This window comes from Oryctolagus cuniculus, chromosome Y, assembly GCF_051225735.1.
Source record: "Oryctolagus cuniculus isolate XC-2025 breed Fujian yellow rabbit chromosome Y, ASM5122573v1, whole genome shotgun sequence".
NCBI classification, from domain to species: domain Eukaryota; kingdom Metazoa; phylum Chordata; class Mammalia; order Lagomorpha; family Leporidae; genus Oryctolagus; species Oryctolagus cuniculus.
Window position 1 is genome coordinate 24092995 of NC_142889.1, and position 14691 is coordinate 24107685.

The 14691-nt window shown below is 37.9% G+C and overlaps 1 long non-coding RNA gene across 2 annotated transcripts in view; it reads left to right on the forward strand.

Annotated features, from left to right (window-relative positions):
- Positions 1-14691, forward strand: part of LOC138845025 (uncharacterized) — a 117399-nt gene that overhangs the window by 96476 nt on the left and 6232 nt on the right. For both annotated transcript variants that reach the window (XR_016228694.1, XR_016228696.1), the window contains one exon: positions 2547-2604. This is a non-coding gene — a long non-coding RNA (uncharacterized LOC138845025). The remainder of the gene's footprint in view (positions 1-2546; positions 2605-14691) is intronic.

Below are 14691 nucleotides of genomic sequence, written 5' to 3' on the forward strand. Positions count from 1 at the left end.
CTTTTAATATCAGTTACCCATTTTTTGACAATCATAAATGTTGCAGAGATTCAGTGTTGGTCCGTTTCCAATTATTATTTTTTTAATTTTTTTTTTTTGATAGGCAGAGTAGACAGTGAGAGAGACAGAGAGAAAGGTCTTCCTTTTCCCATTGGTTCACCCCACAATAGCCGCTACAGCTGGTGTGCTACGGCTGGTGCACCACACTGATCTGAAGCCAGGATCCAAGTGCTTCTCCTGGTCTCCCATGTGGGTGCAGGGCCCAAGCACTTGGGCCATCCTCCATTTTCCTCCTGGGCCACAGCAGAGAGCTGTACTGGAAGAGGAGCAACTGGGACAGAATACAGCACCCCAACTGGGACTAGAGCCCGGTGTGCTGGCACCACAGGTGGAGGATTAGCCTATTGAGCCACAGTGCCGGCCCATTTCCAATTATTTAAAATGTGAGCAAATCAGACTACTGCTGATAATCACTTTGTAAAATATAAATAAAATGCAATACAGTGCCCAACTAGAGTATAAAATATTTCAATATATTCTTTTTTAAAAAAGATTTAGTTATTCATTTGAAAGTCAGAGGAGAGGCAAAGACAGACAGAGAGAGAGGTCTTCCATCCTATGGTTCATTCCCCCATTGGCCGCAATAGCTGGAGCTGTGCTGATCCGCCTTCTTCTGGGTCTCCCAGGCCCAGGGGCTCAAGCACTTGGATCACCCTCCACTCCTTTCCCAAGGCACAGCAAAGAGCTGGACTGGAAATGGAGCAGCCAGGTTTCAAACTGGCACTCATATGGGATGCTGGCACTTCAGGCCAGGATGTTAAACCACTGTGTCACAGCACCAGCCCCTCAATACATTCTTATGATATCCAGGCATTTTGTGTGGCAGCAGCCTAGCTGACAGAGTTGGCATGACTCATGCTCACGAACAGGTCTATGTGAAGGTCTCTTGATTGTATATGGCATGCAATTAAATTCTTCCTTACCAAGAGTATATCAGCATTTGATATATAACAAATCAACAAAAATTTATGTTATAATTTTCTTTGTAATTATTTTTTAAAAGGCTGAGCATCAGAGAAGGGGTGGAGGAGGGAGGGACAAAGGATGAGGGAGAAAGAGAGACTGTTCCATCTACTGCTTGATTCACTCTCTAATTATCCTAACAGCCAGGGCTATGCCAGGCTGAAGCCAGAAGGAAATAATCTTACCTGCATCTCTTTTGAGGGTAACAGGAACCCAAGTACTTATCCAGCATCCACTACCTCCCAGGTACAACAACAGGGTGTTTTATTTTAAGTATGGAATAACCAGGATGAAAACCACAAATTTGCTTATGGGATGTGTGTCCCAAGCAATATTCTAACCTGCATCACCATATACAACCCTCTCAAGTTTGGTGGTTTGCTCTGGCTCTTGCCCAAACTCTGTGTCTCCAATAGGCAAGTCCCAGACTTCTTCATAATATAAATGTTTAATAAGGTAAACTCCAATAAGCAAGTACTTTTCAAAGTGTGTAGGTGTGATATTTACTGATGTCCAGATGTGTAAAGCAAGAAAAATGGTAATGCCAAGGATCATTGTGATGAAGATTATTTGAAGGCTTGTGTGTTGGGAGGTGTGTTATTTGGGATAATTACTAGGAAAGTATAGTACAATAAGTATGTATTATATCCATTTTTACTGTACAGTTGTGGGTAAAAATACACAGATTGCTAAATGACTAAATTCTATAGGATTTTCAGTATATGGACGGACTCCTGTTCAGTACATCTGTAGTAATACCAAAATAGTTAATACCACTCAAGTATTTTTTTTTTTCTGTAGTATGGTTTTAGTGACAAAATGATGTTTATTTCTATGATATACTGAAATTTGTTTAAACAGTCATCCTGAAAATAATAAATTGCTTCTCAGTCATAACATTAGCTTTTTTATTTAAAGATATATTTTATTTATTAAAAAGACAGAGTTACAGAGAGAGGTAGAGACAGAGAGAGAGGTCTTCTATCTGCTGGTTCACTCTCCAGATGGCTGCAATGGCTGGAGCTGCACTGATCCAAAGCCAGGAGCTAGGAGCTTCTTCTGGATCTTCCATGTGGGTGCAGAGGCCCAAGGACTTGGGCCATCTTCTCCTGCTATCCCAAGCCATAGCAGACAGCAGGATCAGAAGAGGAGCAGCTGGTACTAGAATCATTGCCCATATGGGAAGCCGGTGCTTCAGGCCAGGGCATTAACCCACTGTGCTACAGTACTGGCCCTATCACTTGCTTTTTTAAAAATAAGTAACAACAAAATGATTCCATTAACCTAAGGATAACTAGATTTAATCACTGCCAGTTAGTAAAATTTTGGGTGCTCTTTCAGGATCTTCCCTTCCCCTTATCAAGTGTAAATTGCTAAATCACCACAGAGATTGTTTCTGTTTCTCCAGCTAATATATCTATAATTCTGCATTCATTTCTATCATGATCTTCCCTACATTGTAGAGTCTAAGTGCAAGCGAGACCAGTTCTCTCACAACTCCCTGTATTCACTTTCTTTTCCAGGTGTAATTGTAGATACCACTACATGTTTCAGGGGCCAAAGAAAATGAACACAACACCAGTAAGTTGTTTACTTATTTCTCAACTTGTTTTACATTGTATTATAGGAGCTTTATGAGCATTTTTAAATTAAAATGGAAACATAAAAGTGATAAACAAGGTAGTATTGTCATAGTTATAAGGTATTAGAGCCATCAGAGCTGATTGTAAATTTGTCTACAGTCTTTCTGGTGCCTCAAAGACATATCTGTTACATGGTCCAAATCAGAAATTAGAATTTGCTAAATTCTAGTGGAAAATGAAGTCTGGAATAGTATTTATTGGTCATATGATGCTAAAGTGGAAGTGGTTTAGTTCCAATCTAGAAATAAACATACAACATTCTGCACTGGTAAGAGTTGCTAACTGGTAATAAATCAGTTAATAAAGTGTTTTAGGAATTGTGAAAATACCCTTGGGAGACTGTACCAGATTTATGGATTGGACTGGGGTTGTGTGGAGAGCAGAATCTCTTCAGGTTCTTAAACAGCTCTACATACATTTCTTCCTGCCAGACTATACATGCTGGTTGTGCTGCAAACTTCCCAAAGCTCTGTCTTCCAGCAAATCATTCAATTCTTCATTCATACTTTAAGCTACTCAAAGTACCCTCAATTCAATTAGTCAAATATTTATCAATGTCATTAAGTATATTGTCTGGCTTTTTCCTTGCTTGAATCTTTTACATTTAAAATATATTTACATATTTGAGAATTAGAAAGAGAGACAGGTAGATTAGGAGAAATCAAAGAGCCTCTTATCCACTAACTTACTCTCCTAAATATCCATAGTAACCAAGAATGAATCCAAGAGCCAGGAATGTACTCCTTTTCCCTGACATGAGTGGTAGAAGCCTAATTACTTGGATTATCACCACTGCCTCCCAGCACATGTGGTAGCATAAAATTGGACTCAAAAGCAAGAGCTGGGAATAAAAACAAGCACTGTTAACTAGAATTAGAATATCTTTTTAAAATTTTATTTATTTATATAAGTAGAACAGATTTCATGCATTTCCTATATATGGTTTTAAGAGCATGATGATACTTTTCACTCTCTCTCCCTTCCCTTCCTCCTTTTCCCTTTCTTATTTTTCTTTTAATTTGTGTGATAGCACATTTTCAAGTTACTTTATAATCACAAGCTCAGCCCTCCACTAAATAAAGAATTCAACAAGTAGATAGTAGAAACGTCACTGTTCCTGAGGAATATAGAAAAGGGATACAGATGATAATCAGATCTCAAGATGTCAGTTTCACTCATACATTTTTTTCTGCTGTATAGGCTACCAAAAATCAGAGAAAATATTTTTGTATTTTTAGGGTTGACCTGTTTCGGTAGGCATAATTGTCTTCAATTGCATCCATTTTGTTGCAGAAGAAGGATTTCATTCTTTTTTATGGCTGAGTAGTATTCCATTTTATATATGTGTGTGTACACACATACACACACACACACACACACACACATACCACATTTGCTTTATCTAGTCATCAGTTTATGGACATCTGGGTTGATTCCCTATCTTAGCTATTATGAATTGAGCTGCTATATAAAGTTGGGGGCACAGGTAATTCTTTCATATGCTGATTTTATTTCCTTTGGGTAAATTCCCAGGAGTGGGATGACTATGTCATGTGTTATATCCATTTTTGGATTTCTGAAGAATCTCCAAAATGTCTTCCATAATGATTGTGTTAGTTCACATTCCCACCTAAGTGTATTAGGGTACATTTTGCCTACATTCTTGCTAATATTTATTTGGAGGGGCACTTTTGGGTGAAAGCCATTCTTTCTGGGGTGAAGTGAAACCTCATTATGGTTTTTATTTTCATTTCTCTTGTGCAAATCTTGTTGCCTTGGCTTTGGTTCTAGGTGAACCCAGGATTGTAGTGTCTGAGTGAGTCCTTTTATTTTAGTGGCTGTCAGCTGTGTCTGTTAGTAACACAATGGTCTAGTCAGCTGCAGTTCCTAGGGATGAATAAGTGTTTCTTTGGGTGTGCATCTTTGGTCCACAGATTCTGTGTTAGTCTCCCTGATGATTGTGATAGCCAAGGGCTTGTTCTTGGTGCTGAGGAAGATGAGGATGGCTGGTCCTTGACTTACTGGTAAGCTTGAGTGATACTGGGATTTGTGGCACTGATTTCTGTGGCTTTAGGACTGTGCGATATGGATTGTCCCTTCCTCAGTTCTTGGTAAGAGAGTCCAACTGGTACTTTGTTGAGTAATAACAACAACCCTAGTCCTAGGACTAGGTGTACAGGTTTTACTCTGCAGAGTATGGGTCCAGAGAGGAGGAATGCAAGCAGGTTCTTCCCTATGTCCACTGGGTAGATTTCAGTGGCACCCAGAAATTTACAATAAATTGTTACAGTCCTGGTCTTTCAGGTATAGTGGATCATTACCCAGATCTCCTGGGGTGGGAACAAACATTTTTATGGCCTGCTTCTGGTGGTAGCCCCCAGAAGCTAAGGTGATTTTCTCTGGCTCAGGTAGAGTATGTGAGTGTAGCTCTGCCCCCAAACTCCCACAGATGCAGGATGCAGGGATCTGTCTTTTGCCTTACACATTGCCCTGACTCTACAGTGCTGGTAGGAGCAGAGCAGAGGCTCACTGTGTATCTTCTCTGCTCAGTGTCATGCTCTGCAGGAATCAGGGAGGGGAAGGAAGCAAGGAGGCTTCCTTGCTCCAAGCTCATCAGTTTCTCAGACCCCATCAGCTCTCAGGTTGAGGTAGGAAGTCAGTGGGTGACTGACTTTTTTTTTTTTTACTTCTTTGTCTAACATTTCAGTCAGTCACTTCTCTGGAAAATAGTATTTCCTTTGTTCTGTTCATATCTCAGAGCAGCTTAAGTCATTATGGCTATACCCGATTCAGCCATCTTGGATCTCACCATGATATATTTTTGATTTGTAGCTCATCATTTATTCTGTTGTTGTGAATGTTGGACAGTGATTTATAAATATTATTTTGGTCAATACTGTCATTCATGTTTATGGTTGATGTTTTATTAGTTTCATCAATTACTATAAAATGTAAATCAATTTTCTAACATTACTTTTGAGGATTTTTCTTAAGTTTCTTTTTTAGTTTTGTGGACTTTGTTTCATATCATTTGAGGTTTTGTTTTTAGGCACATTAGCATTTATAATGATATGATCAGCCTGATGTATTATCTGTTTATTATAATGAAAAGTCCCTGAGTATTTCTTTAGCCATATAAGACCCAAAAAATCATTTGGTTTGACCCTGCCAAGACAACCACAGGTGGTATTATTAATTCAAGGAGCTAATAACAAGCTAATTTTAAGTTGATAATTTTGTATGGACAGCACATAATGTTGTAATATCCAAATGGCCTTTGTCAGTAAAAAATGCTCCTATGTTCCTAACTCCTACTAATCCAAGTATTCATTTTGTATCATTTTATTTGAAAATGAACTGCTTCTTTTATATTATATTCTCATTTTCCTGTTCAGAAAATGTCTTTTGTATACTTCATGGATTAATGCTTTATTTATTTTTATTTACTTGATAAAAAATTAAGAGCTCTATCTGCTGTTTCACTCCCTCAAATACCTGCAATGGCTGGAACAGGGTTGAGGCTAAAGCCAGGAGGCTGGAACTCAATCCAGATCACTCATGTGGATATCTGTGACCCAGCTACTAGAGCCATCATCTGGCACTTACCTGGTGTGCATTATTATGAAGTTAAATCACAAGCAAGGTTAGGAACTTTGATATGAGATGTGAGCATCCAAAGAAGCAGCTTAACCCAATGAGCGAAAATACCTGCCCTTGTTCATCTCATATTTTACAGCAATTAACACTACATATAGGATCAAAGATGGAAGGATATTTTTTTCAGTGTAGTGAAGATTTCTTTCACTAATTTCTGAGGAGAAGTCAGCTATCATTCATACATAGCTGACCCAGTAGGCTGTTGTTTCTTTCACAACATTCAAGGTCTGTTCTTTGTATTTGGAATCCTTCATTTTATTTGCCTTTAGTAGCTTTCTATCTGTTGATTAAGGGGTCACTGAACATTTCAAATCTATAAATTGATGTTTTTTTAATAAAATTTGAGAAGCTTTTCACCATTTCAAAATACATATTTTGTTTTTCATTTATTCTCTTCCTACTGAAATTTATTGCAGTTATGAGGGACTTCACAAAGATTCTGGAAAGTTGAAAGAAAAAAGTTTATTTTAGTGCAAAAATGTTAGTAACCCATGCATAAAACTGGTCTATAAGTTCATTGAAAATGCATAAATGCATACTATAAAACATGATTCATAAAGGATATGGAAAGTGTGTATTTGTAGATTAAATTTTTTTAACCAAAGTGAACTTTTCTTTTTAATTCTGCATTTTAAATGTTAGATTACTTTCTATATTGTTCCTGGACTTCTGAAGCTTTGCATATTTATGTAGTATCTTTCATTAATTAAAAAAGGCTTTTAGGGGGTGACACTGTGGCATGGTGGGCTAAGCCTCTGGCTGTGGTGCTGGCATCCCATATTGGTACCAGTTTGTATCCCAGATGCTCCTTTTCCAATCCAGCTTATGGCCTGGGAAGGCAGCAGAAGGTGGCCCAAGTGCTTGGTTCTCTGTACCCACATGGGAGACCCAGAGGAATCTCCTGGCTTCTGATTGGCTTAGCTCTGGCTGAGCCATCTGGAAAGTGAACCAGTGGATGGAGGAACTTTCTGTCTTTCATTCTGTCTGTAACTCTGCCTCTCAAATTAATACATACAGTCTTTAAATAAAAAATGTCTTTTGATCTATGTCCATCTTAGTCTCTTTGTGATAAGACTGTCAAACAGGTTATTTAGAAAGAAAACATTTTTTGCCAAAATGTATTTACTTTAAAATACTTTTTTCAAAATGTATGTACTTTCTCTTTCTGTTAATAAAAGAGAGAGGGAGAGAACAAGGGAGATTCTATCACCTGTTTCACTCACAATAGGATAATTTGGGACATGCTCAGGCTGACTTGCCCCAAGTGGTGGAGTTGGAAGCATACCAGGGGATTCCAATTCAATCCCATCGAGGTGGCATGTACCAATGCCATCTCACTGTTCCAGGTGATCAGTTTCAGTTCAGAGTTGGTCATGGTGGAGTGACTGGGAGTTAAAGGGAGCACATAGACAAGTCTAGTACCTGCTAATGCTAACCGATGGAGTAAATAAAGGGGAGAGTGATCCAACATGGGAAGTGAGATACTCAGCAGACTCATAGAATGGCAGATGTCCTAAATAGCACTCTGGCCTCAGAATCAGCCCTAAAGGCATTCAGAGCTGGCTGAAAAGCTCATGAGAGTATTTCAGGCATGGAAAGCCAAGACACTCTGGCAAAAGATCTCTGCGAGTGAGATCCCAGTGGAAAGAACAGGTCTTCAAAGAAGGAGGTACCTTTCTCTGAAGGGAAGAGAGAACCTCCACTTTGACTATGACCTTGTCTAAACAAGATAAGAGTCGGAGAACTCAGAGGGCTTCCATAGCCTTGGAAACTCATGACTGGAGCATAGGGAGATTACTGATGCCATCGACAGGAGTGTCAATTGGTAAAGTCAACAACAGGAGTCACTGTGCACTTACTCCTCATGTAGGATCTCTATCCTTAATGTGCTGTACATTGAGATTTAATGCTATAACGAGTACTCAAACAATATATTTCACTTTGTGTTTCTATGGGGGTGCAAACTGTTGAAATCCTTACTTAATGCATACTAAACTGATCCTCTGTAAAAAAAAACAAAGAAATTATCAATTCCCAACTTGACTCTCACTGGGATTAAACATGACAATAGGTCTGCTCTGATTTCATCATCATTAAAAAAATCATCTATTATTTTTCACTTTATGTTTCTGTCGGGGAGCAAACTGTTGAAATCCATACTTGATGTGTATACTAAGCTGATCTTCTGTATATAAAGAGAATCGAAAATGAATCTTGATGTGAATGGAAGGGGAGAGGGAATGGGAAAGGGGAGGGTTGTGGGTGGGAAGGACGGTATGGGGGGAAGCCATTGTAATCCATAAGTCGTACTTTGGAAATTTATATTCATTAAATAAAAGTTAAAAAAAAAAGGAGTTACAACAGCCAGAACTGGGCAAGGCCAATGCCAGGAGCCAGAACCTCCATCTGAGTCACTGCATGTGTGTCAGGAACCCAAGTACTTGGGCAATTATACATTGCCTTCCTACATGCTTTAGAAGGAAGCTGAATTTGAAGTTGAGTAGCCAGGACTCAAATCAGACTCTATGAGATGAGAGCTTCACCAGTGGTGACATAATATGCTGTGCCACAAGACCAGCCTCAAGAAAACAGTTATTTCTTCTAGTCTGGGAGCTAGACAGTCTAAAGTCAAGAGGCCAATATAGAAAGACCATCTTCCTGCATCACAGTGTGGCAGATAACATCACACAGTAAGAGAAAAAAGTAGAAGTCTTTTAAAATTGGTGTTAAGCTGTTCTTTATGATAGCAACTTTTACTTTGTGGACTAAACTTGCATTGCGCTATTTTTTCCTTTTCCTACAAATAGGTTTTCACTGTAATACTGTTACATCTATAGAATTTAAATAGCTTATCAGTCTTTATCTAACTTTATATGATTTGTAAATACTGGAAGATACTTGGAGATTCTTTAGGTATCTTGTCTACTACTTTCAACACCTAACTTAAATTTCTTCCTAGTTTTTCTGTCCTTGAGTATAAGTCAGATTTTCATTTTTCCCCCAAGTATAATGATTTTGAATTTTATCTTGAGTATTGTAAGGCATATGTTGCAGAAATTGTGAATACTGTAATATTCTTCAGAATGATTTGCTTTACATTAATTTGCTGTATTAAAATTCTGAACTCCATATTCTTTGCAGTGATCAATAAGTCCTTGCTTCTCATAGTGTCAGTTTCACTTCTACAGGTTTCCTTTTAGGTGCTCAGTTAGTTGTCACAGATTAGGGAGAACATATGCTATTTGTCCCTTTTGGGCTGGCTTATTTCATTCAGCATGATGTTTTCCAGATTCCTCCATTTTGTTGCAAATGATGGAATTTCATTTTTTTATTTCTGTGTAGTATTCTATAGAGTACATGTCCCATAATTTCTTTATCCAATCATCTGTCGATGGGCATTTAGGTTGATTCCATGTCTTAGCTATTGTGAATTGAGCTGCAATAAACATTGAGGTGCACACAGCTCTTTTATTTGCCAATTTAATTTCTCTTGGGTAAATTCCAGGGAGTGGGATGGCTGGGTTGTGTGGTAGTGCTATATTCAGGTTTCTGAGGAATCTCCAAACTGACCTCCATAGGGGCTTTACCAATTTGCATTCCCACCAACAGTGAATTAGTGTGCTTATCTCCCGACATCCTCGCCAGCATCTGTTGTTAGTGGATTTATGTATGAAAGCCATTCCAGTCAGGGTGAAGTGAAATCTTATTGTGCTTTTGATTTGCATTTCCCTCATGGCTAGTGATCCTGAAAATTTTTTCATGTGTCTGTTGGCCATTTCAATTTCCTCTTTTGAAAAATGTCTATTGAGGTCCTTGGCCCATCTCTTAAGTAGGTTGTTTGTTTTGTTGTGATGGAATTTCTTTATCTCTTTGTAGATTCTGGATATTAATCCTTTATCAGTTGCATAATTTGCAAATATTTTCTCCCACTCTGCCAGTTGTCTGTTCACTTTCCTGACTCTTTATTGTGAAGTACAGAAACTTCTCAATTTGATGTATTCCCAGTTGTTAATTTTTGCGTAGGCTTCCTGTACCTCTGGGTTCTTTCCAAGAACTCTGCCAGTGCCAGTATCTTGCAGGGTTTCTCTGATGTTCTCTAGTAATTGGATCATGTTGGGTCATACATTTAGGTCTTTAATCCATGTTGAGTGGATTTTTTGTAAGGTGTAAGGTAGGGGTTTTGCTTCCTAATTCTGCATGTGGAGATCCAGTTTTTCCCAGTACCATTTGTTGAATAGACTGCTCTTGCTCTGGGAATTGGTTTTAGCTTCTTGATCAAATATAAGTTTGTTATAGCTGTTTGGATTGATTTCTGGTGTTTCTATGCTATTCTATTGGTCTATCCATATGTTTCTGTAACAGTACCAGGTGTTTTGATTATGACTGCCCTGTAGTATGTCTTGAAATCTGGTTTTGTGATATGTCTGGCTCTGTTTTTGTTTTCTAGGATTGCTTTAGCTATTCAAGTTCTCTTGTGCCTCCATATGAATTTAAGCATCATTTTTTCAAGATGTGAGAAGGACATCTTTGGTATTTTGATTGGTATCACATTGAATCTGTAAATTGCTTTTGGGAGAATGGAAATTTTGATTATATTGATTCTTCCAATCCATGAACATGATTTTTCCATTTTTGATATCTTCTTCAATTTCTTAAAATTTTGTAATTCTCATCATAGAGATCTTTGAATCCCTTGGTTAAGTTTATTCCAATGTGTTTTTTGTAGTTATCATGAATGGGATTGATATTAGAAATCCTTTCTCAGCCATGGCATTGTCTGTATATATAAGGGTGGTTGATTTTTGTGTATTGGTTTTGTAACCTGCTACTTTACCAAACTCTTCTATGATTCCAATAGTCTCTTGGTAGAGTTGCAGATCATATCATCTGCAAAGAGGGATAGTTTGACTCTTCCTTCCCAATTTAAATCCCTTTGATTTCTTTTTATTGCCTAATAGCTCTGGCTAAAACTTCCAGTATTATATTGAATAGCAGTGGTGAGAGTGGACATCCCTGTCTAGTACCAGATCTCAGTGAGAATGGTTTCAACTTTTCCCCATTCAGTATGATGCTGGCCATGGGTTTGTCATGAATCATCTTGATTGTAATGAAGGATGTTCCTTCTATACCTAATTTGCTCAGAGTTTTCATTGTGAAAGGGTGTTATATTTTATTGAATGCTTTCTCTGCATCTTTTGAGATAATTGCATGCTTTTTCTTCTGCAGTTTGTAAATGATTTATTGATTTGCAAATGTTGAACCATCCTTTCATACCAGGGATAACTCCCACTTGGTCTGGGTAGATGATCTTTCTGATGTGTTGCTGCATTCTACTGGCTAGAATTTTATTGATGATTTTTTTCATCTATGTTCATCAGGTAAATTGATTTGTAATTCTCTTTCTCTGGTGCCTCTTTTTTAGGTTTAAGGATGAAGGTGATTCTGGCTCTGTAGAAATCATTTGGGAGGATTCCCTCTCTTTCAGTTGTTTTGAATACCTTGAGAGTACTTGGAGTTAATTCTTTAAATGCCTGGTAGAATTCGGCAGTGAATCCATCCAGTCCTAGGCTTTTCTTTGTTGGGAGGGCCTTTATTACTGTTTCAGTTTCTGTCTTAGATATGGATCTATTTAGGTTTTCTATGTCTTCATGGTTCAATTTAGTTAGGTTGTATGTGTCCAGGAATCTTTCTATTTCTGCTAGACTTCCCAGTTTGTTGGCATACAGCTCTTTGTAGTAATTTCTGATGACTATTTCTTTGGTGTCTGTTGTTTCTGTTGTTACATTCCCTTTCTCATCTCTGATTTTAATGGTTTGGGTCTTGGGTCTTCCCTCTCCTTTTTTTTTTTTTTTTTTTTGGTTAGTTGGTCCAATGGTGTGTCAATTTTGTTTATTTTTCAAAAACCCAGCTCTTTGTTTTGCTGATCTTTGTAATTTTTTGGATTAAATTTTGTTGATTTCTTCTCTGATTTTAATTGTTTCTTTTCTCCTACTAGGTTTGGGTTTGGTTTGCTGTAGAGTTTCTAGATCCCTGTTATGGATTGGTAGCTCATTTATTTGGTGCCTTTCCAATTTATTGATGTAGGCACCTATTGCTATAAACTTTCCTCTTAACACTGCTTTTGTGGTATCCCATAAGTTTTGATATGTTGTGTTGTTATCTTCATTTGCTTCCAGAAAGTTTTTGATTTCTCTTTTGATTTCTTCAGTGACTCAGTGTTCATTCAGGAGCATGTTGTTCAGTTTCCATGTGTTTACATATGCTCTAGAGATTCCTGAGTTGCTGATTTCCAGATTCATTCCATTGTGTTCTGAGAAGATGCATGGTATGATTTTGACTTTTTTGAATTTGCTGAGACTTGGGAAGTGAAACAGCTAATGGAAGATTTTTCCCTATCTTTCTCTCCCTGTCATTCAGCCATGCAAATACATAAATACTTAAAAGGAGAGAAAAACCTCTAGAATTTGGGTAAAGGACAATGTTTGTTCAGGAAATGTTAACATTTTTCTGTATAGCTTGTGATTTGTAGCCTGATTTGTTGATCAATAGGATTACAATTTTCACTAGCTTAGGATATATTTCTCTGATCCTACTCCCAGTGAGGTCTGCAGTTACATATGTGCCATACCACTTGCCCATACCACTTGCTACCATCCCACACATCACTGAGTCTTCAGTACTTTCATCTGAGATCCCCTATTAATGAGACCCATTCCAATGGAAGATATTTGTATCCTCAGCAAAATGAGAATGAAAAAATCTCCTTCCTCTGTAGTCATTTTTGGCATTGGATTTAACCTCCCATGCTACATATCTTCAGAATTTGGCAATTGACAATACACAAAAAAGGCATATCTGGTGATGTTTAAGTTACTAATTTTTTTTAAACTTTTATTTAATGCATATAATTTTCCAAAGTACGATTTATGGATTACAATGGCTTCCCCCCCATAACGTCCCTCCCACCCACAACCCTCCCCTTTCCCACTCCCTCTCCCCTTCCATTCACATCAAGATTCATTTTTGATTATCTTAATATACAGAAGATCAGCTTAGTATACATTAAGTATGGATTTCAACAGTTTGCTCCCACACAGAAACATAAAGTGAAAAATAATAGATGATTTTTTTTAAATGATGATGAAATCAGAGCAGACCTATTGTCATGTTTAATCCCAGTGAGAGTCAAGTTGGGAATTGATAATTTTTTTTTTTTTACAGAGGATCAGTTTAGTATGCATTAAGTAAGGATTTCAACAGTTTGCACCCCCATAGAAACACAAAGTGAAATATATTGTTTGGGTACTCGTTATAGCATTAAATCTCAATGCACAGCACATTAAGGATAGAGATCCTACATGAGGAGTAAGTGCACAGTGACTCCTGTTGTTGACTTTACCAATTGACACTCCTGTCGATGGCATCAGTAATCTCCCTATGCACCAGTCATGAGTTTCCAAGGCTATGGAAGCCCTCTGAGTTCTCCGACTCTTATCTTGTTTAGACAAGGTCATAGTCAAAGTGGAGGTTCTCTCTTCCCTTCAGAGAAAGGTACCTCCTTCTTTGATGACCTGTTCTTTCCACTGGGATCTCCTCACTCGTGGAGATCTTTTGCCAGAGTGTCTTGGCTTTCCATGCCTGAAATACTCTCATGAGCTCTTCAGCCATCTCCGAATGCCTTTAGGGTTGATTCTGAGGCCAGGGTGCTATTTAGGACATCTGCCATTCTATGAGTTACTAATTTTGTCATTCTACCTCTAAAAATTCTGCTGAGTTTTCTATTCTTGAATTTGAGCTTGCATAGTTTCTGGATATTGAGTTTCAGTTAGAATAGATTTTCCTAATCTAAGATTGTTAATCACACACTGCATGTAATTCTAAAGTTGTTAAATACTCAGTGTGAACTGTGGGTTCACTTTTAATTTTATTTTGTGTATGTTTTCCACAAAATTTGCTAAAAAGTCTATAACCCCTAGCCTCTGTGCATTTCTTGCCCCCTTCCATGGACTTAGAGAGATCCATCTATTAAAGTGAACTGCTATAACAGATGCTCTATTTGTTAGTGTCTCACAACAATAGGGTTGAAAAGTTAGGGTATAATTAGGTGACAAGTGACTCCCAGACACTGCAGGGCTTCCACATTTAAAGTGTGTTTCAGATCTCCTATTTTTCTTCATCCTGCTATAGTGACCTTTACTAGAAATGCTCATCTTTGTGATTGGAGAATATAGAAGCCATTGGACCAAGTAAAGCTCTCCTAGAAGTGGCACAATTCATATCTACTGATATTTGCTGAGTGAGAATCATGTGAACTTGTGTGAGTTCTAGACTGGGAGAGGATATGTGATTTTCTCTCAAGAAACAATAC